Source organism: Salvelinus alpinus, chromosome 19 (genome assembly GCF_045679555.1).
Source record: "Salvelinus alpinus chromosome 19, SLU_Salpinus.1, whole genome shotgun sequence".
NCBI lineage: Eukaryota > Metazoa > Chordata > Actinopteri > Salmoniformes > Salmonidae > Salvelinus > Salvelinus alpinus.
The window spans coordinates 13,891,402-13,917,996 of record NC_092104.1 but is presented as its reverse complement, the minus strand read 5'-3'; the positions used below and the strand labels follow the sequence as shown (position 1 = coordinate 13,917,996).

The following is a 26,595-nucleotide window of genomic DNA, read 5'->3' as shown; positions in this document are numbered from 1 at the left end:
CCCTACACCAGACATCTCTACTCAGAACTGGTGTCTCTACCCTACACCAGACATCTCTACTCAGAACTGGTGTCTCTACCCTACACCAGACATCTCTACTCAGAACTGGTGTCTCTACCCTACACTAGACATCTCTACTCAGAACTGGTGTCTCTACCCTACACCAGACATCTCTACTCAGAACTGGTGTCTCTCCCCTACACCAGACATCTCTACTCAGAACTGGTGTCTCTACCCTACACCAGACATCTCTACTCAGAACTGGTGTCTCTCCCCTACACCAGACATCTCTACTCAGAACTGGTGTCTCTACCCTACACTAGACATCTCTACTCAGAACTGGTGTCTCTACCCTACACCGGACATCTCTACTCAGAACTGGTGTCTCTACCCTACACTGGACATCTCTACTCAGAACTGGTGTCTCTACCCTACACCAGACATCTCTACTCAGAACTGGTGTCTCTACCCTACACCGGACATCTCTACTCAGAACTGGTGTCTCTACCCTACACCAGACATCTCTACTCAGAACTGGTGTCTCTCCCCTACACCAGACATCTCTACTCAGAACTGGTGTCTCTACCCTACACCAGACATCTCTACTCAGAACTGGTGTCTCTCCCCTACACCGGACATCTCTACTCAGAACTGGTGTCTCTACCCTACACCAGACAGCTCTACTCAGAACTGGTGTCTCTACCCTACACTAGACATCTCTACTCAGAACTGGTGTCTCTACCCTACACTAGACATCTCTACTCAGAACTGGTGTCTCTACCCTACACTAGACATCTCTACTCAGAACTGGTGTCTCTACCCTACACCAGACATCTCTACTCAGAACTGGTGTCTCTCCCCTACACCAGACATCTCTACTCAGAACTGGTGTCTCTACCCTACACCAGACATCTCTACTCAGAACTGGTGTCTCTACCCTACACCAGACATCTCTACTCAGAACTGGTGTCTCTACCCTACACTAGACATCTCTACTCAGAACTGGTGTCTCTACCCTACACCAGACATCTCTACTCAGAACTGGTGTCTCTCCCCTACACCAGACATCTCTACTCAGAACTGGTGTCTCTACCCTACACCAGACATCTCTACTCAGAACTGGTGTCTCTCCCCTACACCAGACATCTCTACTCAGAACTGGTGTCTCTACCCTACACTAGACATCTCTACTCAGAACTGGTGTCTCTACCCTACACCGGACATCTCTACTCAGAACTGGTGTCTCTACCCTACACTGGACATCTCTACTCAGAACTGGTGTCTCTACCCTACACCAGACATCTCTACTCAGAACTGGTGTCTCTACCCTACACCGGACATCTCTACTCAGAACTGGTGTCTCTACCCTACACCAGACATCTCTACTCAGAACTGGTGTCTCTCCCCTACACCAGACATCTCTACTCAGAACTGGTGTCTCTACCCTACACCAAACATCTCTACTCAGAACTGGTGTCTCTCCCCTACACCAGACATCTCTACTCAGAACTGGTGTCTCTCCCCTACACCAGACATCTCTACTCAGAACTGGTGTCTCTCCCCTACACCAGACATCTCTACTCAGAACTGGTGTCTCTACCCTACACCAGACATCTCTACTCAGAACTGGTGTCTCTACCCTACACCAGACATCTCTACTCAGAACTGGTGTCTCTCCCCTACACCGGACATCTCTACTCAGAACTGGTGTCTCTACCCTACACCAGACATCTCTACTCAGAACTGGTGTCTCTACCCTACACTAGACATCTCTACTCAGAACTGGTGTCTCTACCCTACACTAGACATCTCTACTCAGAACTGGTGTCTCTACCCTACACTAGACATCTCTACTCAGAACTGGTGTCTCTACCCTACACCAGACATCTCTACTCAGAACTGGTGTCTCTCCCCTACACCAGACATCTCTACTCAGAACTGGTGTCTCTACCCTACACCAGACATCTCTACTCAGAACTGGTGTCTCTACCCTACACCAGACATCTCTACTCAGAACTGGTGTCTCTACCCTACACTAGACATCTCTACTCAGAACTGGTGTCTCTACCCTACACCAGACATCTCTACTCAGAACTGGTGTCTCTCCCCTACACCAGACATCTCTACTCAGAACTGGTGTCTCTACCCTACACCAGACATCTCTACTCAGAACTGGTGTCTCTCCCCTACACCAGACATCTCTACTCAGAACTGGTGTCTCTACCCTACACTAGACATCTCTACTCAGAACTGGTGTCTCTACCCTACACCGGACATCTCTACTCAGAACTGGTGTCTCTACCCTACACTGGACATCTCTACTCAGAACTGGTGTCTCTACCCTACACCAGACATCTCTACTCAGAACTGGTGTCTCTACCCTACACCGGACATCTCTACTCAGAACTGGTGTCTCTACCCTACACCAGACATCTCTACTCAGAACTGGTGTCTCTCCCCTACACCAGACATCTCTACTCAGAACTGGTGTCTCTACCCTACACCAAACATCTCTACTCAGAACTGGTGTCTCTCCCCTACACCAGACATCTCTACTCAGAACTGGTGTCTCTCCCCTACACCAGACATCTCTACTCAGAACTGGTGTCTCTCCCCTACACCAGACATCTCTACTCAGAACTGGTGTCTCTACCCTACACCAGACATCTCTACTCAGAACTGGTGTCTCTACCCTACACCAGACATCTCTACTCAGAACTGGTGTCTCTCCCCTACACCGGACATCTCTACTCAGAACTGGTGTCTCTACCCTACACCAGACATCTCTACTCAGAACTGGTGTCTCTACCCTACACTAGACATCTCTACTCAGAACTGGTGTCTCTACCCTACACTAGACATCTCTACTCAGAACTGGTGTCTCTACCCTACACTAGACATCTCTACTCAGAACTGGTGTCTCTACCCTACACTAGACATCTCTACTCAGAACTGGTGTCTCTACCCTACACTAGACATCTCTACTCAGAACTGGTGTCTCTACCCTACACTAGACATCTCTACTCAGAACTGGTGTCTCTATCCTACACTAGACATCTCTACTCAGAACTGGTGTCTCTACCCTACACCAGACATCTCTACTCAGAACTGGTGTCTCTACCCTACACCAGACATCTCTACTCAGAACTGGTGTCTCTACCCTACACCAGACATCTCTACTCAGAACTGGTGTCTCTACCCTACACTAGACATCTCTACTCAGAACTGGTGTCTCTACCCTACACTAGACATCTCTACTCAGAACTGGTGTCTCTACCCTACACCAGACATCTCTACTCAGAACTGGTGTCTCTATCCTACACCAGACATCTCTACTCAGAACTGGTGTCTCTACCCTACACCAGACATCTCTACTCAGAACTGGTGTCTCTACCCTACACCAGACATCTCTACTCAGAACTGGTGTCTCTCCCCTACACCAGACATCTCTACTCAGAACAGGTGTCTCTACCCTACACCAGACATCTCTACTCAGAACTGGTGTCTCTCCCCTACACCAGACATCTCTACTCAGAACTGGTGTCTCTACCCTACACTGGACATCTCTACTCAGAACTGGTGTCTTTACCCTACACTAGACATCTCTACTCAGAACTGGTGTCTCTACCCTACACTAGACATCTCTACTCAGAACTGGTGTCTCTACCCTACACTGGACATCTCTACTCAGAACTGGTGTCTCTACCCTACACTGGACATCTCTACTCAGAACTGGTGTCTCTACCCTACACCGGACATCTCTACTCAGAACTGGTGTCTCTACCCTACACCAGACATCTCTACTCAGAACTGGTGTCTCTACCCTACACCGGACATCTCTACTCAGAACTGGTGTCTCTACCCTACACCAGACATCTCTACTCAGAACTGGTGTCTCTACCCTACACCAGACATCTCTACTCAGAACTGGTGTCTCTACCCTACACCGGACATCTCTACTCAGAACTGGTGTCTCTACCCTACACCAGACATCTCTACTCAGAACTGGTGTCTCTACCCTACACCAGACATCTCTACTCAGAACTGGTGTCTCTCCCCTACACCAGACATCTCTACTTAGAACTGGTGTCTCTATCCTACACCGGACATCTCTACTCAGAACTGGTGTCTCTACCCTACACTAGACATCTCTACTCAGAACTGGTGTCTCTACCCTACACTAGACATCTCTACTCAGAACTGGTGTCTCTACCCTACACCAGACATCTCTACTCAGAACTGGTGTCTCTACCCTACACCAGACATCTCTACTCAGAACTGGTGTCTCTACCCTACACCAGACATCTCTACTCAGAACTGGTGTCTCTACCCTACACCAGACATCTCTACTCAGAACTGGTGTCTCTATCCTACACCAGACATCTCTACTCAGAACTGGTGTCTCTACCCTACACTAGACATCTCTACTCAGAACTGGTGTCTCTCCCCTACACCAGACATCTCTACTCAGAACTGGTGTCTCTACCCTACACTAGACATCTCTACTCAGAACTGGTGTCTCTACCCTACACTAGACATCTCTACTCAGAACTGGTGTCTCTACCCTACACTAGACATCTCTACTCAGAACTGGTGTCTCTACCCTACACTAGACATCTCTACTCAGAACTGGTTTCTCTACCCTACACCAGACATCTCTACTCAGAACTGGTGTCTCTACCCTACACCAGACATCTCTACTCAGAACTGGTGTCTCTACCCTACACTGGACATCTCTACTCAGAACTGGTGTCTCTACCCTACACTAGACATCTCTACTCAGAACTGGTGTCTCTACCCTACACTAGACATCTCTACTCAGAACTGGTGTCTCTACCCTACACTAGACATCTCTACTCAGAACTGGTGTCTCTACCCTACACTAGACATCTCTACTCAGAACTGGTGTCTCTACCCTACACTAGACATCTCTACTCAGAACTGGTGTCTCTACCCTACACTAGACATCTCTACTCAGAACTGGTGTCTCTACCCTACACCAGACATCTCTACTCAGAACTGGTGTCTCTACCCTACACCAGACATCTCTACTCAGAACTGGTGTCTCTACCCTACACCAGACATCTCTACTCAGAACTGGTGTCTCTACCCTACACTAGACATCTCTACTCAGAACTGGTGTCTCTACCCTACACTAGACATCTCTACTCAGAACTGGTGTCTCTACCCTACACCAGACATCTCTACTCAGAACTGGTGTCTCTATCCTACACCAGACATCTCTACTCAGAACTGGTGTCTCTACCCTACACCAGACATCTCTACTCAGAACTGGTGTCTCTACCCTAAACCAGACATCTCTACTCAGAACTGGTGTCTCTCCCCTACACCAGACATCTCTACTCAGAACAGGTGTCTCTACCCTACACCAGACATCTCTACTCAGAACTGGTGTCTCTCCCCTACACCAGACATCTCTACTCAGAACTGGTGTCTCTACCCTACACTGGACATCTCTACTCAGAACTGGTGTCTTTACCCTACACTAGACATCTCTACTCAGAACTGGTGTCTCTACCCTACACTAGACATCTCTACTCAGAACTGGTGTCTCTACCCTACACTGGACATCTCTACTCAGAACTGGTGTCTCTACCCTACACTGGACATCTCTACTCAGAACTGGTGTCTCTACCCTACACCGGACATCTCTACTCAGAACTGGTTTCTCTACCCTACACCAGACATCTCTACTCAGAACTGGTGTCTCTACCCTACACCGGACATCTCTACTCAGAACTGGTGTCTCTACCCTACACCAGACATCTCTACTCAGAACTGGTGTCTCTACCCTACACCAGACATCTCTACTCAGAACTGGTGTCTCTACCCTACACCGGACATCTCTACTCAGAACTGGTGTCTCTACCCTACACCAGACATCTCTACTCAGAACTGGTGTCTCTACCCTACACCAGACATCTCTACTCAGAACTGGTGTCTCTCCCCTACACCAGACATCTCTACTCAGAACTGGTGTCTCTATCCTACACCGGACATCTCTACTCAGAACTGGTGTCTCTACCCTACACCAGACATCTCTACTCAGAACTGGTGTCTCTACCCTACACCAGACATCTCTACTCAGAACTGGTGTCTCTACCCTACACCAGACATCTCTACTCAGAACTGGTGTCTCTACCCTACACTAGACATCTCTACTCAGAACTGGTGTCTCTACCCTACACCAGACATCTCTACTCAGAACTGGTGTCTCTACCCTACACTGGACATCTCTACTCAGAACTGGTGTCTCTCCCCTACACCAGACATCTCTACTCAGAACTGGTGTCTCTACCCTACACCAGACATCTCTCCTCAGAACTGGTGTCTCTACCCTACACCAGACATCTCTACTCAGAACTGGTGTCTCTACCCTACACCGGACATCTCTCCTCAGAACTGGTGTCTCTACCCTACACCAGACATCTCTACTCAGAACTGGTGTCTCTACCCTACACTAGACATCTCTACTCAGAACTGGTGTCTCTCCCCTACACTAGACATCTCTACTCAGAACTGGTGTCTCTACCCTACACCGGACATCTCTACTCAGAACTGGTGTCTCTACCCTACACCGGACATCTCTACTCAGAACTGGTGTCTCTACCCTACACCAGACATCTCTACTCAGAACTGGTGTCTCTCCCCTACACCAGACATCTCTACTCAGAACTGGTGTCTCTACCCTACACCAGACATCTCTACTCAGAACTGGTGTCTCTCCCCTACACCAGACATCTCTACTCAGAACTGGTGTCTCTACCCTACACTAGACATCTCTACTCAGAACTGGTGTCTCTACCCTACACCGGACATCTCTACTCAGAACTGGTGTCTCTACCCTACACTGGACATCTCTACTCAGAACTGGTGTCTCTACCCTACACCAGACATCTCTACTCAGAACTGGTGTCTCTACCCTACACCGGACATCTCTACTCAGAACTGGTGTCTCTACCCTACACCAGACATCTCTACTCAGAACTGGTGTCTCTCCCCTACACCAGACATCTCTACTCAGAACTGGTGTCTCTACCCTACACCAGACATCTCTACTCAGAACTGGTGTCTCTACCCTACACCAGACATCTCTACTCAGAACTGGTGTCTCTACCCTACACTAGACATCTCTACTCAGAACTGGTGTCTCTACCCTACACCAGACATCTCTACTCAGAACTGGTGTCTCTCCCCTACACCAGACATCTCTACTCAGAACTGGTGTCTCTACCCTACACCAGACATCTCTACTCAGAACTGGTGTCTCTCCCCTACACCAGACATCTCTACTCAGAACTGGTGTCTCTACCCTACACTAGACATCTCTACTCAGAACTGGTGTCTCTACCCTACACCGGACATCTCTACTCAGAACTGGTGTCTCTACCCTACACTGGACATCTCTACTCAGAACTGGTGTCTCTACCCTACACCAGACATCTCTACTCAGAACTGGTGTCTCTACCCTACACCGGACATCTCTACTCAGAACTGGTGTCTCTACCCTACACCAGACATCTCTACTCAGAACTGGTGTCTCTCCCCTACACCAGACATCTCTACTCAGAACTGGTGTCTCTACCCTACACCAAACATCTCTACTCAGAACTGGTGTCTCTCCCCTACACCAGACATCTCTACTCAGAACTGGTGTCTCTCCCCTACACCAGACATCTCTACTCAGAACTGGTGTCTCTCCCCTACACCAGACATCTCTACTCAGAACTGGTGTCTCTACCCTACACCAGACATCTCTACTCAGAACTGGTGTCTCTACCCTACACCAGACATCTCTACTCAGAACTGGTGTCTCTCCCCTACACCGGACATCTCTACTCAGAACTGGTGTCTCTACCCTACACCAGACATCTCTACTCAGAACTGGTGTCTCTACCCTACACTAGACATCTCTACTCAGAACTGGTGTCTCTACCCTACACTAGACATCTCTACTCAGAACTGGTGTCTCTACCCTACACTAGACATCTCTACTCAGAACTGGTGTCTCTACCCTACACCAGACATCTCTACTCAGAACTGGTGTCTCTCCCCTACACCAGACATCTCTACTCAGAACTGGTGTCTCTACCCTACACCAGACATCTCTACTCAGAACTGGTGTCTCTACCCTACACCAGACATCTCTACTCAGAACTGGTGTCTCTACCCTACACTAGACATCTCTACTCAGAACTGGTGTCTCTACCCTACACCAGACATCTCTACTCAGAACTGGTGTCTCTCCCCTACACCAGACATCTCTACTCAGAACTGGTGTCTCTCCCCTACACCAGACATCTCTACTCAGAACTGGTGTCTCTACCCTACACTAGACATCTCTACTCAGAACTGGTGTCTCTACCCTACACCAGACATCTCTACTCAGAACTGGTGTCTCTACCCTACACCGGACATCTCTACTCAGAACTGGTGTCTCTACCCTACACCAGACATCTCTACTCAGAACTGGTGTCTCTCCCCTACACCAGACATCTCTACTCAGAACTGGTGTCTCTACCCTACACCAAACATCTCTACTCAGAACTGGTGTCTCTCCCCTACACCAGACATCTCTACTCAGAACTGGTGTCTCTCCCCTACACCAGACATCTCTACTCAGAACTGGTGTCTCTCCCCTACACCAGACATCTCTACTCAGAACTGGTGTCTCTACCCTACACCAGACATCTCTACTCAGAACTGGTGTCTCTACCCTACACCAGACATCTCTACTCAGAACTGGTGTCTCTCCCCTACACCGGACATCTCTACTCAGAACTGGTGTCTCTACCCTACACCAGACATCTCTACTCAGAACTGGTGTCTCTACCCTACACTAGACATCTCTACTCAGAACTGGTGTCTCTACCCTACACTAGACATCTCTACTCAGAACTGGTGTCTCTACCCTACACTAGACATCTCTACTCAGAACTGGTGTCTCTACCCTACACTAGACATCTCTACTCAGAACTGGTGTCTCTACCCTACACTAGACATCTCTACTCAGAACTGGTGTCTCTACCCTACACTAGACATCTCTACTCAGAACTGGTGTCTCTATCCTACACTAGACATCTCTACTCAGAACTGGTGTCTCTACCCTACACCAGACATCTCTACTCAGAACTGGTGTCTCTACCCTACACCAGACATCTCTACTCAGAACTGGTGTCTCTACCCTACACCAGACATCTCTACTCAGAACTGGTGTCTCTACCCTACACTAGACATCTCTACTCAGAACTGGTGTCTCTACCCTACACTAGACATCTCTACTCAGAACTGGTGTCTCTACCCTACACCAGACATCTCTACTCAGAACTGGTGTCTCTATCCTACACCAGACATCTCTACTCAGAACTGGTGTCTCTACCCTACACCAGACATCTCTACTCAGAACTGGTGTCTCTACCCTACACCAGACATCTCTACTCAGAACTGGTGTCTCTCCCCTACACCAGACATCTCTACTCAGAACAGGTGTCTCTACCCTACACCAGACATCTCTACTCAGAACTGGTGTCTCTCCCCTACACCAGACATCTCTACTCAGAACTGGTGTCTCTACCCTACACTGGACATCTCTACTCAGAACTGGTGTCTTTACCCTACACTAGACATCTCTACTCAGAACTGGTGTCTCTACCCTACACTAGACATCTCTACTCAGAACTGGTGTCTCTACCCTACACTGGACATCTCTACTCAGAACTGGTGTCTCTACCCTACACTGGACATCTCTACTCAGAACTGGTGTCTCTACCCTACACCGGACATCTCTACTCAGAACTGGTGTCTCTACCCTACACCAGACATCTCTACTCAGAACTGGTGTCTCTACCCTACACCGGACATCTCTACTCAGAACTGGTGTCTCTACCCTACACCAGACATCTCTACTCAGAACTGGTGTCTCTACCCTACACCAGACATCTCTACTCAGAACTGGTGTCTCTACCCTACACCGGACATCTCTACTCAGAACTGGTGTCTCTACCCTACACCAGACATCTCTACTCAGAACTGGTGTCTCTACCCTACACCAGACATCTCTACTCAGAACTGGTGTCTCTCCCCTACACCAGACATCTCTACTTAGAACTGGTGTCTCTATCCTACACCGGACATCTCTACTCAGAACTGGTGTCTCTACCCTACACTAGACATCTCTACTCAGAACTGGTGTCTCCCCTACACTAGACATCTCTACTCAGAACTGGTGTCTCTACCCTACACCAGACATCTCTACTCAGAACTGGTGTCTCTACCCTACACCAGACATCTCTACTCAGAACTGGTGTCTCTACCCTACACCAGACATCTCTACTCAGAACTGGTGTCTCTACCCTACACCAGACATCTCTACTCAGAACTGGTGTCTCTATCCTACACCAGACATCTCTACTCAGAACTGGTGTCTCTACCCTACACTAGACATCTCTACTCAGAACTGGTGTCTCTCCCCTACACCAGACATCTCTACTCAGAACTGGTGTCTCTACCCTACACTAGACATCTCTACTCAGAACTGGTGTCTCTACCCTACACTAGACATCTCTACTCAGAACTGGTGTCTCTACCCTACACTAGACATCTCTACTCAGAACTGGTGTCTCTACCCTACACTAGACATCTCTACTCAGAACTGGTGTCTCTACCCTACACCAGACATCTCTACTCAGAACTGGTGTCTCTACCCTACACCAGACATCTCTACTCAGAACTGGTGTCTCTACCCTACACTGGACATCTCTACTCAGAACTGGTGTCTCTACCCTACACTAGACATCTCTACTCAGAACTGGTGTCTCTACCCTACACTAGACATCTCTACTCAGAACTGGTGTCTCTACCCTACACTAGACATCTCTACTCAGAACTGGTGTCTCTACCCTACACTAGACATCTCTACTCAGAACTGGTGTCTCTACCCTACACTAGACATCTCTACTCAGAACTGGTGTCTCTACCCTACACTAGACATCTCTACTCAGAACTGGTGTCTCTACCCTACACCAGACATCTCTACTCAGAACTGGTGTCTCTACCCTACACCAGACATCTCTACTCAGAACTGGTGTCTCTACCCTACACCAGACATCTCTACTCAGAACTGGTGTCTCTACCCTACACTAGACATCTCTACTCAGAACTGGTGTCTCTACCCTACACTAGACATCTCTACTCAGAACTGGTGTCTCTACCCTACACCAGACATCTCTACTCAGAACTGGTGTCTCTATCCTACACCAGACATCTCTACTCAGAACTGGTGTCTCTACCCTACACCAGACATCTCTACTCAGAACTGGTGTCTCTACCCTAAACCAGACATCTCTACTCAGAACTGGTGTCTCTCCCCTACACCAGACATCTCTACTCAGAACAGGTGTCTCTACCCTACACCAGACATCTCTACTCAGAACTGGTGTCTCTCCCCTACACCAGACATCTCTACTCAGAACTGGTGTCTCTACCCTACACTGGACATCTCTACTCAGAACTGGTGTCTTTACCCTACACTAGACATCTCTACTCAGAACTGGTGTCTCTACCCTACACTAGACATCTCTACTCAGAACTGGTGTCTCTACCCTACACTGGACATCTCTACTCAGAACTGGTGTCTCTACCCTACACTGGACATCTCTACTCAGAACTGGTGTCTCTACCCTACACCGGACATCTCTACTCAGAACTGGTTTCTCTACCCTACACCAGACATCTCTACTCAGAACTGGTGTCTCTACCCTACACCGGACATCTCTACTCAGAACTGGTGTCTCTACCCTACACCAGACATCTCTACTCAGAACTGGTGTCTCTACCCTACACCAGACATCTCTACTCAGAACTGGTGTCTCTACCCTACACCGGACATCTCTACTCAGAACTGGTGTCTCTACCCTACACCAGACATCTCTACTCAGAACTGGTGTCTCTACCCTACACCAGACATCTCTACTCAGAACTGGTGTCTCTATCCTACACCGGACATCTCTACTCAGAACTGGTGTCTCTACCCTACACCAGACATCTCTACTCAGAACTGGTGTCTCTACCCTACACCAGACATCTCTACTCAGAACTGGTGTCTCTACCCTACACCAGACATCTCTACTCAGAACTGGTGTCTCTACCCTACACTAGACATCTCTACTCAGAACTGGTGTCTCTACCCTACACTAGACATCTCTACTCAGAACTGGTGTCTCTACCCTACACCAGACATCTCTACTCAGAACTGGTGTCTCTATCCTACACCAGACATCTCTACTCAGAACTGGTGTCTCTACCCTACACCAGACATCTCTACTCAGAACTGGTGTCTCTACCCTACACCAGACATCTCTACTCAGAACTGGTGTCTCTCCCCTACACCAGACATCTCTACTCAGAACAGGTGTCTCTACCCTACACCAGACATCTCTACTCAGAACTGGTGTCTCTCCCCTACACCAGACATCTCTACTCAGAACTGGTGTCTCTACCCTACACTGGACATCTCTACTCAGAACTGGTGTCTTTACCCTACACTAGACATCTCTACTCAGAACTGGTGTCTCTACCCTACACTAGACATCTCTACTCAGAACTGGTGTCTCTACCCTACACTGGACATCTCTACTCAGAACTGGTGTCTCTACCCTACACTGGACATCTCTACTCAGAACTGGTGTCTCTACCCTACATCGGACATCTCTACTCAGAACTGGTGTCTCTACCCTACACCAGACATCTCTACTCAGAACTGGTGTCTCTACCCTACACCGGACATCTCTACTCAGAACTGGTGTCTCTACCCTACACCAGACATCTCTACTCAGAACTGGTGTCTCTACCCTACACCAGACATCTCTACTCAGAACTGGTGTCTCTACCCTACACCGGACATCTCTACTCAGAACTGGTGTCTCTACCCTACACCAGACATCTCTACTCAGAACTGGTGTCTCTACCCTACACCAGACATCTCTACTCAGAACTGGTGTCTCTCCCCTACACCAGACATCTCTACTCAGAACTGGTGTCTCTATCCTACACCGGACATCTCTACTCAGAACTGGTGTCTCTACCCTACACTAGACATCTCTACTCAGAACTGGTGTCTCTACCCTACACTAGACATCTCTACTCAGAACTGGTGTCTCTACCCTACACCAGACATCTCTACTCAGAACTGGTGTCTCTACCCTACACCAGACATCTCTACTCAGAACTGGTGTCTCTACCCTACACCAGACATCTCTACTCAGAACTGGTGTCTCTACCCTACACCAGACATCTCTACTCAGAACTGGTGTCTCTATCCTACACCAGACATCTCTACTCAGAACTGGTGTCTCTACCCTACACTAGACATCTCTACTCAGAACTGGTGTCTCTCCCCTACACCAGACATCTCTACTCAGAACTGGTGTCTCTACCCTACACTAGACATCTCTACTCAGAACTGGTGTCTCTACCCTACACTAGACATCTCTACTCAGAACTGGTGTCTCTACCCTACACTAGACATCTCTACTCAGAACTGGTGTCTCTACCCTACACTAGACATCTCTACTCAGAACTGGTGTCTCTACCCTACACCAGACATCTCTACTCAGAACTGGTGTCTCTACCCTACACCAGACATCTCTACTCAGAACTGGTGTCTCTACCCTACACTGGACATCTCTACTCAGAACTGGTGTCTCTACCCTACACTAGACATCTCTACTCAGAACTGGTGTCTCTACCCTACACTAGACATCTCTACTCAGAACTGGTGTCTCTACCCTACACTAGACATCTCTACTCAGAACTGGTGTCTCTACCCTACACTAGACATCTCTACTCAGAACTGGTGTCTCTACCCTACACTAGACATCTCTACTCAGAACTGGTGTCTCTACCCTACACTAGACATCTCTACTCAGAACTGGTGTCTCTACCCTACACCAGACATCTCTACTCAGAACTGGTGTCTCTACCCTACACCAGACATCTCTACTCAGAACTGGTGTCTCTACCCTACACCAGACATCTCTACTCAGAACTGGTGTCTCTACCCTACACTAGACATCTCTACTCAGAACTGGTGTCTCTACCCTACACTAGACATCTCTACTCAGAACTGGTGTCTCTACCCTACACCAGACATCTCTACTCAGAACTGGTGTCTCTATCCTACACCAGACATCTCTACTCAGAACTGGTGTCTCTACCCTACACCAGACATCTCTACTCAGAACTGGTGTCTCTACCCTAAACCAGACATCTCTACTCAGAACTGGTGTCTCTCCCCTACACCAGACATCTCTACTCAGAACAGGTGTCTCTACCCTACACCAGACATCTCTACTCAGAACTGGTGTCTCTCCCCTACACCAGACATCTCTACTCAGAACTGGTGTCTCTACCCTACACTGGACATCTCTACTCAGAACTGGTGTCTTTACCCTACACTAGACATCTCTACTCAGAACTGGTGTCTCTACCCTACACTAGACATCTCTACTCAGAACTGGTGTCTCTACCCTACACTGGACATCTCTACTCAGAACTGGTGTCTCTACCCTACACTGGACATCTCTACTCAGAACTGGTGTCTCTACCCTACACCGGACATCTCTACTCAGAACTGGTGTCTCTACCCTACACCAGACATCTCTACTCAGAACTGGTGTCTCTACCCTACACCGGACATCTCTACTCAGAACTGGTGTCTCTACCCTACACCAGACATCTCTACTCAGAACTGGTGTCTCTACCCTACACCAGACATCTCTACTCAGAACTGGTGTCTCTACCCTACACCGGACATCTCTACTCAGAACTGGTGTCTCTACCCTACACCAGACATCTCTACTCAGAACTGGTGTCTCTACCCTACACCAGACATCTCTACTCAGAACTGGTGTCTCTCCCCTACACCAGACATCTCTACTCAGAACTGGTGTCTCTATCCTACACCGGACATCTCTACTCAGAACTGGTGTCTCTACCCTACACTAGACATCTCTACTCAGAACTGGTGTCTCTACCCTACACTAGACATCTCTACTCAGAACTGGTGTCTCTACCCTACACCAGACATCTCTACTCAGAACTGGTGTCTCTACCCTACACCAGACATCTCTACTCAGAACTGGTGTCTCTACCCTACACCAGACATCTCTACTCAGAACTGGTGTCTCTACCCTACACCAGACATCTCTACTCAGAACTGGTGTCTCTATCCTACACCGGACATCTCTACTCAGAACTGGTGTCTCTACCCTACACTAGACATCTCTACTCAGAACTGGTGTCTCTCCCCTACACCAGACATCTCTACTCAGAACTGGTGTCTCTACCCTACACTAGACATCTCTACTCAGAACTGGTGTCTCTACCCTACACTAGACATCTCTACTCAGAACTGGTGTCTCTACCCTACACTAGACATCTCTACTCAGAACTGGTGTCTCTACCCTACACTAGACATCTCTACTCAGAACTGGTGTCTCTACCCTACACCAGACATCTCTACTCAGAACTGGTGTCTCTACCCTACACCAGACATCTCTACTCAGAACTGGTGTCTCTACCCTACACCAGACATCTCTATTCAGAACTGGTGTCTCTCCCCTACACCAGACATCTCTACTCAGAACTGGTGTCTCTACCCTACACCAGACATCTCTACTCAGAACTGGTGTCTCTCCCCTACACCAGACATCTCTACTCAGAACTGGTGTCTCTACCCTACACTAGACATCTCTACTCAGAACTGGTGTCTCTACCCTACACCGGACATCTCTACTCAGAACTGGTGTCTCTACCCTACACTGGACATCTCTACTCAGAACTGGTGTCTCTACCCTACACCAGACATCTCTACTCAGAACTGGTGTCTCTACCCTACACCGGACATCTCTACTCAGAACTGGTGTCTCTACCCTACACCAGACATCTCTACTCAGAACTGGTGTCTCTCCCCTACACCAGACATCTCTACTCAGAACTGGTGTCTCTACCCTACACCAAACATCTCTACTCAGAACTGGTGTCTCTCCCCTACACCAGACATCTCTACTCAGAACTGGTGTCTCTCCCCTACACCAGACATCTCTACTCAGAACTGGTGTCTCTCCCCTACACCAGACATCTCTACTCAGAACTGGTGTCTCTCCCCTACACCGGACATCTCTACTCAGAACTGGTGTCTCTACCCTACACCGGACATCTCTACTCAGAACTGGTGTCTCTACCCTACACCAGACATCTCTACTCAGAACTGGTGTCTCTACCCTACACTAGACATCTCTACTCAGAACTGGTGTCTCTACCCTACACTAGACATCTCTACTCAGAACTGGTGTCTCTACCCTACACTAGACATCTCTACTCAGAACTGGTGTCTCTACCCTACACCAGACATCTCTACTCAGAACTGGTGTCTCTCCCCTACACCAGACATCTCTACTCAGAACTGGTGTCTCTACCCTACACCAGACATCTCTACTCAGAACTGGTGTCTCTACCCTACACCAGACATCTCTACTCAGAACTGGTGTCTCTACCCTACACTAGACATCTCTACTCAGAACTGGTGTCTCTACCCTACACCAGACATCTCTATTCAGAACTGGTGTCTCTCCCCTACACCAGACATCTCTACTCAGAACTGGTGTCTCTACCCTACACCAGACATCTCTACTCAGAACTGGTGTCTCTCCCCTACACCAGACATCTCTACTCAGAACTGGTGTCTCTACCCTACACTAGACATCTCTACTCAGAACTGGTGTCTCTACCCTACACCGGACATCTCTACTCAGAACTGGTGTCTCTACCCTACACTGGACATCTCTACTCAGAACTGGTGTCTCTACCCTACACCAGACATCTCTACTCAGAACTGGTGTCTCTACCCTACACCGGACATCTCTACTCAGAACTGGTGTCTCTACCCTACACCAGACATCTCTACTCAGAACTGGTGTCTCTCCCCTACACCAGACATCTCTACTCAGAACTGGTGTCTCTACCCTACACCAAACATCTCTACTCAGAACTGGTGTCTCTCCCCTACACCAGACATCTCTACTCAGAACTGGTGTCTCTCCCCTACACCAGACATCTCTACTCAGAACTGGTGTCTCTCCCCTACACCAGACATCTCTACTCAGAACTGGTGTCTCTACCCTACACCAGACATCTCTACTCAGAACTGGTGTCTCTACCCTACACCAGACATCTCTACTCAGAACTGGTGTCTCTCCCCTACACCGGACATCTCTACTCAGAACTGGTGTCTCTACCCTACACCAGACATCTCTACTCAGAACTGGTGTCTCTACCCTACACCACACATCTCTACTCAGAACTGGTGTCTCTCCCCTACACCGGACATCTCTACTCAGAACTGGTGTCTCTACCCTACACCAGACATCTCTACTCAGAACTGGTGTCTCTACCCTACACTAGACATCTCTACTCAGAACTGGTGTCTCTACCCTACACTAGACATCTCTACTCAGAACTGGTGTCTCTACCCTACACTAGACATCTCTACTCAGAACTGGTGTCTCTACCCTACACCAGACATCTCTACTCAGAACTGGTGTCTCTCTTCTACACCAGACATCTCTACTCAGAACTGGTGTCTCTACCCTACACCAGACATCTCTACTCAGAACTGGTGTCTCTACCCTACACCAGACATCTCTACTCAGAACTGGTGTCTCTACCCTACACTAGACATCTCTACTCAGAACTGGTGTCTCTACCCTACACCAGACATCTCTATTCAGAACTGGTGTCTCTCCCCTACACCAGACATCTCTACTCAGAACTGGTGTCTCTACCCTACACCAGACATCTCTACTCAGAACTGGTGTCTCTCCCCTACACCAGACATCTCTACTCAGAACTGGTGTCTCTACCCTACACTAGACATCTCTACTCAGAACTGGTGTCTCTACCCTACACCGGACATCTCTACTCAGAACTGGTGTCTCTACCCTACACTGGACATCTCTACTCAGAACTGGTGTCTCTACCCTACACCAGACATCTCTACTCAGAACTGGTGTCTCTACCCTACACCGGACATCTCTACTCAGAACTGGTGTCTCTACCCTACACCAGACATCTCTACTCAGAACTGGTGTCTCTCCCCTACACCAGACATCTCTACTCAGAACTGGTGTCTCTACCCTACACCAAACATCTCTACTCAGAACTGGTGTCTCTCCCCTACACCAGACATCTCTACTCAGAACTGGTGTCTCTCCCCTACACCAGACATCTCTACTCAGAACTGGTGTCTCTCCCCTACACCAGACATCTCTACTCAGAACTGGTGTCTCTACCCTACACCAGACATCTCTACTCAGAACTGGTGTCTCTACCCTACACCAGACATCTCTACTCAGAACTGGTGTCTCTCCCCTACACCGGACATCTCTACTCAGAACTGGTGTCTCTACCCTACACCAGACATCTCTACTCAGAACTGGTGTCTCTACCCTACACTAGACATCTCTACTCAGAACTGGTGTCTCTACCCTACACTAGACATCTCTACTCAGAACTGGTGTCTCTCCCCTACACTAGACATCTCTACTCAGAACTGGTGTCTCTACCCTACACTAGACATCTCTACTCAGAACTGGTGTCTCTACCCTACACTAGACATCTCTACTCAGAACTGGTGTCTCTACCCTACACTAGACATCTCTACTCAGAACTGGTGTCTCTACCCTACACTAGACATCTCTACTCAGAACTGGTGTCTCTACCCTACACCAGACATCTCTACTCAGAACTGGTGTCTCTACCCTACACCAGACATCTCTACTCAGAACTGGTGTCTCTACCCTACACCAGACATCTCTACTCAGAACTGGTGTCTCTACCCTACACTAGACATCTCTACTCAGAACTGGTGTCTCTACCCTACACTAGACATCTCTACTCAGAACTGGTGTCTCTACCCTACACCAGACATCTCTACTCAGAACTGGTGTCTCTATCCTACACCAGACATCTCTACTCAGAACTGGTGTCTCTACCCTACACCAGACATCTCTACTCAGAACTGGTGTCTCTACCCTACACCAGACATCTCTACTCAGAACTGGTGTCTCTCCCCTACACCAGACATCTCTACTCAGAACAGGTGTCTCTACCCTACACCAGACATCTCTACTCAGAACTGGTGTCTCTCCCCTACACCAGACATCTCTACTCAGAACTGGTGTCTCTACCCTACACTGGACATCTCTACTCAGAACTGGTGTCTTTACCCTACACTAGACATCTCTACTCAGAACTGGTGTCTCTACCCTACACTAGACATCTCTACTCAGAACTGGTGTCTCTACCCTACACTGGACATCTCTACTCAGAACTGGTGTCTCTACCCTACACTGGACATCTCTACTCAGAACTGGTGTCTCTACCCTACACCGGACATCTCTACTCAGAACTGGTGTCTCTACCCTACACCAGACATCTCTACTCAGAACTGGTGTCTCTACCCTACACCGGACATCTCTACTCAGAACTGGTGTCTCTACCCTACACCAGACATCTCTACTCAGAACTGGTGTCTCTACCCTACACCAGACATCTCTACTCAGAACTGGTGTCTCTACCCTACACCGGACATCTCTACTCAGAACTGGTGTCTCTACCCTACACCAGACATCTCTACTCAGAACTGGTGTCTCTACCCTACACCAGACATCTCTACTCAGAACTGGTGTCTCTCCCCTACACCAGACATCTCTACTCAGAACTGGTGTCTCTATCCTACACCGGACATCTCTACTCAGAACTGGTGTCTCTACCCTACACTAGACATCTCTACTCAGAACTGGTGTCTCTACCCTACACTAGACATCTCTACTCAGAACTGGTGTCTCTACCCTACACCAGACATCTCTACTCAGAACTGGTGTCTCTACCCTACACCAGACATCTCTACTCAGAACTGGTGTCTCTACCCTACACCAGACATCTCTACTCAGAACTGGTGTCTCTACCCTACACCAGACATCTCTACTCAGAACTGGTGTCTCTATCCTACACCGGACATCTCTACTCAGAACTGGTGTCTCTACCCTACACTAGACATCTCTACTCAGAACTGGTGTCTCTCCCCTACACCAGACATCTCTACTCAGAACTGGTGTCTCTACCCTACACTAGACATCTCTACTCAGAACTGGTGTCTCTACCCTACACTAGACATCTCTACTCAGAACTGGTGTCTCTACCCTACACTAGACATCTCTACTCAGAACTGGTGTCTCTACCCTACACTAGACATCTCTACTCAGAACTGGTGTCTCTACCCTACACCAGACATCTCTACTCAGAACTGGTGTCTCTACCCTACACCAGACATCTCTACTCAGAACTGGTGTCTCTACCCTACACCGGACATCTCTACTCAGAACTGGTGTCTCTACCCTACACCGGACATCTCTACTCAGAACTGGTGTCTCTACCCTACACCAGACATCTCTACTCAGAACTGGTGTCTCTACCCTACACTAGACATCTCTACTCAGAACTGGTGTCTCTACCCTACACTAGACATCTCTACTCAGAACTGGTGTCTCTACCCTACACCAGACATCTCTACTCAGAACTGGTGTCTCTACCCTACACTAGACATCTCTACTCAGAACTGGTGTCTCTACCCTACACCAGACATCTCTACTCAGAACTGGTGTCTCTACCCTACACCGGACATCTCTAATCAGAACTGGTGTCTCTAACCTACACCGGACATCTCTACTCAGAACTGGTGTCTCTACCCTACACCGGACATCTCTACTCAGAACTGGTGTCTCTACCCTACACCGGACATCTCTACTCAGAACTGGTGTCTCTACCCTACACCAGACATCTCTACTCAGAACTGGTGTCTCTACCCTACACCAGACATCTCTACTCAGAACTGGTGTCTCTACCCTACACCAGACATCTCTACTCAGAACTGGTGTCTCTCCCCTACACCAGACATCTCTACTCAGAACTGGTGTCTCTATCCTACACCGGACATCTCTACTCAGAACTGGTGTCTCTACCCTACACTAGACATCTCTACTCAGAACTGGTGTCTCTACCCTACACTAGACATCTCTACTCAGAACTGGTGTCTCTACCCTACACCAGACATCTCTACTCAGAACTGGTGTCTCTACCCTACACCAGACATCTCTACTCAGAACTGGTGTCTCTCCCCTACACCAGACATCTCTACTCAGAACTGGTGTCTCTACCCTACACCAGACATCTCTACTCAGAACTGGTGTCTCTACCCTACACTAGACATCTCTACTCGGAACTGGTGTCTCTACCCTACACTAGACATCTCTACTCAGAACTGGTGTCTCTACCCTACACCAGACATCTCTACTCAGAACTGGTGTCTCTACCCTACACCGGACATCTCTACTCAGAACTGGTGTCTCTACCCTACACCAGACATCTCTACTCAGAACTGGTGTCTCTCCCTTACACCAGACATCTCTACTCAGAACTGGTGTCTCTCCCCTACACCAGACATCTCTACTCAGAACTGGTGTCTCTACCCTACACTAGACATCTCTACTCAGAACTGGTGTCTCTACCCTACACCAGACATCTCTACTCAGAACTGGTGTCTCTACCCTACACTAGACATCTCTACTCAGAACTGGTGTCTCTACCCTACACCAGACATCTCTACTCAGAACTGGTGTCTCTACCCTACACCAGACATCTCTACTCAGAACTGGTGTCTCTATCCTACACCGGACATCTCTACTCAGAACTGGTGTCTCTACCCTACACTAGACATCTCTACTCAGAACTGGTGTCTCTCCCCTACACCAGACATCTCTACTCAGAACTGGTGTCTCTACCCTACACTAGACATCTCTACTCAGAACTGGTGTCTCTACCCTACACTAGACATCTCTACTCAGAACTGGTGTCTCTACCCTACACTAGACATCTCTACTCAGAACTGGTGTCTCTACCCTACACTAGACATCTCTACTCAGAACTGGTGTCTCTACCCTACACCAGACATCTCTACTCAGAACTGGTGTCTCTACCCTACACCAGACATCTCTACTCAGAACTGGTGTCTCTACCCTACACCGGACATCTCTACTCAGAACTGGTGTCTCTACCCTACACCGGACATCTCTACTCAGAACTGGTGTCTCTACCCTACACCAGACATCTCTACTCAGAACTGGTGTCTCTACCCTACACTAGACATCTCTACTCAGAACTGGTGTCTCTACCCTACACTAGACATCTCTACTCAGAACTGGTGTCTCTACCCTACACCAGACATCTCTACTCAGAACTGGTGTCTCTACCCTACACTAGACATCTCTACTCAGAACTGGTGTCTCTACCCTACACCAGACATCTCTACTCAGAACTGGTGTCTCTACCCTACACCAGACATCTCTACTCAGAACTGGTGTCTCTCCCCTACACCAGACATCTCTACTCAGAACTGGTGTCTCTACCCTACACCAGACATCTCTACTCAGAACTGGTGTCTCTCCCCTACACCGGACATCTCTACTCAGAACTGGTGTCTCTACCCTACACCGGACATCTCTACTCAGAACTGGTGTCTATACCCTACACCAGACATCTCTACTCAGAACTGGTGTCTCTCCCCTACACCGGACATCTCTACTCAGAACTGGTGTCTCTAACCTACACGGGACATCTCTACGCAGAACTGGTGTCTCTACCCTACACTAGACATCTCTACTCAGAACTGGTGTCTCTACCCTACACCGGACATCTCTACTCAGAACTGGTGTCTCTACCCTACACTAGACATCTCTACTCAGAACTGGTGTCTCTACCCTACACTAGACATCTCTACTCAGAACTGGTGTCTCTACCCTACACTAGACATCTCTACTCAGAACTGGTGTCTCTACCCTACACTAGACATCTCTACTCAGAACTGGTGTCTCTACCCTACACTAGACATCTCTACTCAGAACTGGTGTCTCTACCCTACACTAGACATCTCTACTCAGAACTGGTGTCTCTACCCTACACCAGACATCTCTACTCAGAACTGGTGTCTCTACCCTACACTAGACATCTCTACTCAGAACTGGTGTCTCTACCCTACACTAGACATCTCTACTCAGAACTGGTGTCTCTACCCTACACCAGACATCTCTACTCAGAACTGGTGTCTCTACGCTACACCAGACATCTCTACTCAGAACTGGTGTCTCTACCCTACACCAGACATCTCTACTCAGAACTGGTGTCTCTACCCTACACCAGACATCTCTACTCAGAACTGGTGTCTCTATCCTACACCGGACATCTCTACTCAGAACTGGTGTCTCTATCCTACACCAGACATCTCTACTCAGAACTGGTGTCTCTACCCTACACCGGACATCTCTACTCAGAACTGGTGTCTCTATCCTACACCAGACATCTCTACTCAGAACTGGTGTCTCTACCCTACACCGGACATCTCTACTCAGAACTGGTGTCTCTACCCTACACTAGACATCTCTACTCAGAACTGGTGTCTCTACCCTACACCGGACATCTCTACTCAGAACTGGTGTCTCTACCCTACACCGGACATCTCTACTCAGAACTGGTGTCTCTACCCTACACCGGACATCTCTACTCAGAACTGGTGTCTCTACCCTACACCAGACATCTCTACTCAGAACTGGTGTCTCTACCCTACACCGGACATCTCTACTCAGAACTGGTGTCTCTACCCTACACCAGACATCTCTACTCAGAACTGGTGTCTATACCCTACACCAGACATCTCTACTCAGAACTGGTGTCTCTCCCCTACACCAGACATCTCTACTCAGAACTGGTGTCTCTACCCTACACCAGACATCTCTACTCAGAACTGGTGTCTCTACCCTACACCGGACATCTCTACTCAGAACTGGTGTCTCTCCCCTACACCAGACATCTCTACTCAGAACTGGTGTCTCTACCCTACACCAGACATCTCTACTCAGAACTGGTGTCTCTCCCATACACTGGACATCTCTACTCAGAACTGGTGTCTCTACCCTACACTAGACATCTCTACTCAGAACTGGTGTCTCTACCCTACACCGGACATCTCTACTCAGAACTGGTGTCTCTACCCTACACCGGACATCTCTACTCAGAACTGGTGTCTCTACCCTACACCGGACATCTCTACTCAGAACTGGTGTCTCTACCCTACACTAGACATCTCTACTCAGAACTGGTGTCTCTACCCTACACTGGACATCTCTACTCAGAACTGGTGTCTCTACCCTACACCGGACATCTCTACTCAGAACTGGTGTCTCTACCCTACACCGGACATCTCTACTCAGAACTGGTGTCTCTACCCTACACCGGACATCTCTACTCAGAACTGGTGTCTCTCCCCTACACCAGACATCTCTACTCAGAACTGGTGTCTCTACCCTACACTGGACATCTCTACTCAGAACTGGTGTCTCTACCCTACACTAGACATCTCTACTCAGAACTGGTGTCTCTACCCTACACCGGACATCTCTACTCAGAACTGGTGTCTCTACCCTACACTAGACATCTCTACTCAGAACTGGTGTCTCTACCCTACACCAGACATCTCTACTCAGAACTGGTGTCTCTACCCTACACCAGACATCTCTACTCAGAACTGGTGTCTCTCCCCTACACCAGACATCTCTACTCAGAACTGGTGTCTCTCCCCTACACCAGACATCTCTACTCAGAACTGGTGTCTCTACCCTACACCGGACATCTCTACTCAGAACTGGTGTCTCTACCCTACACTAGACATCTCTACTCAGAACTGGTGTCTCTACCCTACACCAGACATCTCTACTCAGAACTGGTGTCTCTATCCTACACCGGACATCTCTACTCAGAACTGGTGTCTCTACCCTACACCAGACATCTCTACTCAGAACTGGTGTCTCTCCCCTACACCAGACATCTCTACTCAGAACTGGTGTCTCTCCCCTACACCAGACATCTCTACTCAGAACTGGTGTCTCTCCCCTACACCAGACATCTCTACTCAGAACTGGTGTCTCTACCCTACACCGGACATCTCTACTCAGAACTGGTGTCTCTACCCTACACTAGACATCTCTACTCAGAACTGGTGTCTCTACCCTACACCAGACATCTCTACTCAGAACTGGTGTCTCTACCCTACACCGGACATCTCTACTCAGAACTGGTGTCTCTACCCTACACCGGACATCTCTACTCAGAACTGGTGTCTCTACCCTACACCAGACATCTCTACTCAGAACTGGTGTCTCTCCCCTACACCGGACATCTCTACTCAGAACTGGTGTCTCTCCCCTACACCGGACATCTCTACTCAGAACTGGTGTCTCTCCCCTACACCGGACATCTCTACTCAGAACTGGTGTCTCTACCCTACACCAGACATCTCTACTCAGAACTGGTGTCTCTCCCCTACACCAGACATCTCTACTCAGAACTGGTGTCTCTACCCTACACCAGACATCTCTACTCAGAACTGGTGTCTCTACCCTACACTAGACATCTCTACTCAGAACTGGTGTCTCTACCCTACACCAGACATCTCTACTCAGAACTGGTGTCTCTCCCCTACACCAGACATCTCTACTCAGAACTGGTGTCTCTACCCTACACCAGACATCTCTACTCAGAACTGGTGTCTCTCCCCTACACCAGACATCTCTACTCAGAACTGGTGTCTCTACCCTACACCAGACATCTCTACTCAGAACTGGTGTCTCTACCCTACACCAGACATCTCTACTCAGAACTGGTGTCTCTACCCTACACCAGACATCTCTACTCAGAACTGGTGTCTCTACCCTACACTAGACATCTCTACTCAGAACTGGTGTCTCTACCCTACACCAGACATCTCTACTCAGAACTGGTGTCTCTACCCTACACCAGACATCTCTACTCAGAACTGTTGTCTCTACCCTACACTGGACATCTCTACTCAGAACTGGTGTCTCTACCCTACACCGGACATCTCTACTCAGAACTGGTGTCTCTACCCTACACCGGACATCTCTACTCAGAACTGGTGTCTCTACCCTACACCAGACATCTCTACTCAGAACTGGTGTCTCTACCCTACACCAGACATCTCTACTCAGAACTGGTGTCTCTCCCCTACACCAGACATCTCTACTCAGAACTGGTGTCTCTCCCCTACACCAGACATCTCTACTCAGAACTGGTGTCTCTCCCCTACACCAGACATCTCTACTCAGAACTGGTGTCTCTACCCTACACCGGACATCTCTACTCAGAACTGGTGTCTCTACCCTACACTAGACATCTCTACTCAGAACTGGTGTCTCTACCCTACACCAGACATCTCTACTCAGAACTGGTGTCTCTACCCTACACCGGACATCTCTACTCAGAACTGGTGTCTCTACCCTACACCGGACATCTCTACTCAGAACTGGTGTCTCTACCCTACACCAGACATCTCTACTCAGAACTGGTGTCTCTCCCCTACACCGGACATCTCTACTCAGAACTGGTGTCTCT

At 48.7% G+C, this 26,595-nt stretch overlaps 1 protein-coding gene across 14 annotated transcripts in view; it reads right to left on the bottom strand.

Annotated features, from left to right (window-relative positions):
* The window catches only part of LOC139545029 (potassium channel subfamily T member 1-like), a 197,393-nt gene that overhangs the window by 77,652 nt on the left and 93,146 nt on the right, over positions 1–26,595 (bottom strand). The window lies entirely within an intron of this gene.